The following is a 3370-nucleotide window of genomic DNA, read 5'->3' on the forward strand; positions in this document are numbered from 1 at the left end:
CTCAGTGAAAATAAAGAAGCTATATTTCCTCCACCTCCTTGCTTGGAGACATTGCTGTTTTGATGCATGCTGGATCCAGTCAGCATGACATGGGAAGCTCCCAAAAGGGTATTTTAGGTAAGTTGTAATTGACACGTCCAGCTTTTCCAGGACAAAATCAACTTGACTCTTGCAGCCCCTAACATCTCCATCAGGAATGGGTAAATCAGACTGGTTTCCAGCCTGGATTCACTTGCTCCCTGTCTTTTTATATCATGTAGACACTTTACATTTACCGGCAAGGCTGGAATGTGGTCTAGGCTGTGGCTGGGGACTTGTGAACACTGTGGTAGTCGTAGTATTGCTTAATTACTTTGCAGTGCTCTGGTTTCTCCCTCTATCAGATGGATATTTTTGTTCCATCCCAAGTTCTCTCCCAGATGGAGAAATTTTGTTGTAAGCAGCCCAGTGAGTCCATGCAGAGGTGTTAACAGTCCCCAGATTTCCAACTCCTAATTCTTCTACCCTGATGGCTAAAGAGCCCAGCAAGCACCCAAGACAACTGCCAGATTTCAGGTCAAATTACACCTGCAGATTTGTCTTCCTTTTATCATATTTTAATGCCCTGCTGCTTGTGTAAATCAGCAAAACTGGAGATGAAGACAGTAATTATTACCAGCATGAGGTTTTTTTTTACTTATTTGTAGTGCAGCAGTAAGATTCCCACTGTGTTGGGCATGATACAGCAGCACAGCAAGTGCCAGTCCCTCCCCAAACTCCCCAGAATCTGACGTTTCTTTTGTTTCAGGTATTTTGGTGTAGGATTAAATGTTTTGTATCTTCGTGTGCCTCTGCATTACACCATATAAAAAGGAAGGCAATAATTTTTGAGCTGCTCCTGCTGGGGAATTTTTTGCCTGCTATAAAATCGCAGGCTCAGAGGGATGCAGGCGTTTGGGTAGTCAGCGTGACATTGACCCCGAGGTAGAATACAGCTCTGTCTCAAGCGCTGCCCTTATCTACTCTTCTGTTAGCTGGTTATCTGGAGTCTGCACCTTGCAACCTCAGGTGTATTGTCATCAATCATTTGCTATTTTCTTTTGCGTACTGGTTCCTCTCTGCCCTTCCTTTGTTAATAACCCAGTTTGCCTATATCCATAAAAATATCTGATTGTGATACCATTTATCCAAAGCACCATACATCAATCATGTACTTATGAGCGAGATAAACAAGGTTTCCTGGGAAATATGCCACAAGAAATATATAGGATAAATAACTATATCAAATGTATGTCAGTGTGCAAGAGGAGTAAATCCATTCATTAAAACCAGGGTGGAACTGCAGTGTTTTATTGTGCCCTCCTAAGCTTTTAGTTGAAGTAAGAAATGTACATTTTTGTTGCTTATCTCATCTAGCCCAACTCTTATGCTGGCCACTTGAGCATGAGATATATTAGCGTCTTTAACTGGTATTGTAAATGTGTAATTGCTCATAATCTGCTGTTTTCCAGACCTTACAGGCAGCTTTTTCCTTTCTTTTGACTTCAGCTTTGCTCCTCACAAGTTTCAGCCATGCAGATGTCTGAGCCCTGGATGCAGCAGGGGGATGAAGCAGGAGCTTCTACCGAGCTCCCTTTGGCATTTGAAGGAAACCCTTGGGTTTGTATTTCATTGCCCTGGTTTGCAAGGTGAACGATGAACTCTGCCCCACACGTATCCTTGTTTTCATCCAACACTGTGGTCTTCAAAGTGGAGAATGAACACTGCAGGCAAATCCCAGCTTTTTGCTCTTCTTTATGTGTGCTTCATGGTGGTATTTCACACGCAGTTTATTTAATCGCTTGGATTTTTTTTCTTTTGATGGTTCCCCAGCCTGTGATCTATCCTTCTAGAAATGGCCCTAAAAACTGAGCATGCAGGTTGCCTTTCTGCAGGTCCCATCCCTCCCCAGTCTCCAAGGCATCCAATCTTTCTGTTCATTAATTTCTTCCCTCTGGTCACAAAAGACGCATACTTGGCTTTCTGAGTAAGGTGACTTTATACTCATTTACTTTCAGGCATTTTTTCTGAGTCCTGAACAGTCGATATAAAGGTAAGAGTCGCCTATGAGCCAAACAAGTCCATGGTGTAAGAGCACTGTCTCATGTTTCTACGTAACTTGTCAGCCCAATGCCAAACAGTACTGATAAACCATTGGTGGGAAAACTTGTTTTGATTCTACATTTCACATTCCTCTGGGATGTCTAAATCATAGGGATATATGTGTGCTTCAGGCTCCTGCATTTTCCCAACCTAGAAGACATCAGATTCAAGCCTTTGGGAGCAAATTCATCTCTGGGTAAATATCACCTTTACCTGGAAAAACAATGTTGGCAAAAAGGCCACAGCTTTACCACTCATCATAGGGATTTTTCACAGAACAATTACATCTCGGTGTTTGAGACAACATGGTTTGTTATTTTCATATGCAAAACCAGCCTACAGTTTCATTTTCAAGTAAAAGAGAAGTGGTGAAAATACTGTCCTTTGGCAACATACAAAAAAAAAAATCTGGGGCCAGATCTTCAGGTAGCATAAATCAGCTGCAGTGAAGGAGTGACACTGATTTACATCAGCTAAGTGTCAGCCTCTAAATCACCACTGACACGCTGTTGAAAAACAAGCATTTCCAAGAATCAGAGCTGTAGCTGAGCAATTTCGTTCACTAAACCATGATTCCTTTCTACTCCCTCTTTCCATTCAAATGTATATAGAAGTGCTCCTTTGTGCATTGGGGTTTTGTTGCTGTTGTTGCTTTTCATAATGCAAGATTCCTTCTCAGGGCTTTTTTTTTCTTTCTTCCTTGTAATGAAAAGCACAGTAAAATGAAGTGCCATTCGCCTTCCGTCCACCCCAGGTTTTTGTGGCAGTTCATTAAGAGGACGGAGCTGCGGGCTCTCGCTGTGGTCTCTGGACACAGCTCAATACTGTGTGTATTTTTGTGCTGAGATTTACGTCTTACATTCAAAAAAGCCCCTTAAATCAAGCAGCCCGTTAGCATCTTCTCCAGCTCTGGGTGCCTGGGAGATAAAACGCCTGTGTGCTAATAGTCAATCCATCACTGATCTTAAAGAGGAGTAGCTTTGCTTGCGTGTGAACATCCTCTGCCAAATGGTTGTGTTTGAGCCTCTCTATTTATTACTTTATTTATTTATTTAAGATTCTTCATCAGTTTGCGTTCACATTTTGCAATGATGCTTCGGTTTCTTTAGGCTTAAGCCTCCTCCCATACAGAGCAGCATATGGCTTTGCTGCAAATGCAGCCCTGGCCAATATGCTGGACTTAAAAAATCTGACAGCGCCAACTTATAAAAGTTTCATGGTACATATGTCAATACCAACTGCACAGAAA

The sequence above is a fragment of the Phalacrocorax carbo genome, chromosome 6 (genome assembly GCF_963921805.1).
Source record: "Phalacrocorax carbo chromosome 6, bPhaCar2.1, whole genome shotgun sequence".
Classification (NCBI taxonomy): Eukaryota; Metazoa; Chordata; class Aves; order Suliformes; family Phalacrocoracidae; genus Phalacrocorax; species Phalacrocorax carbo.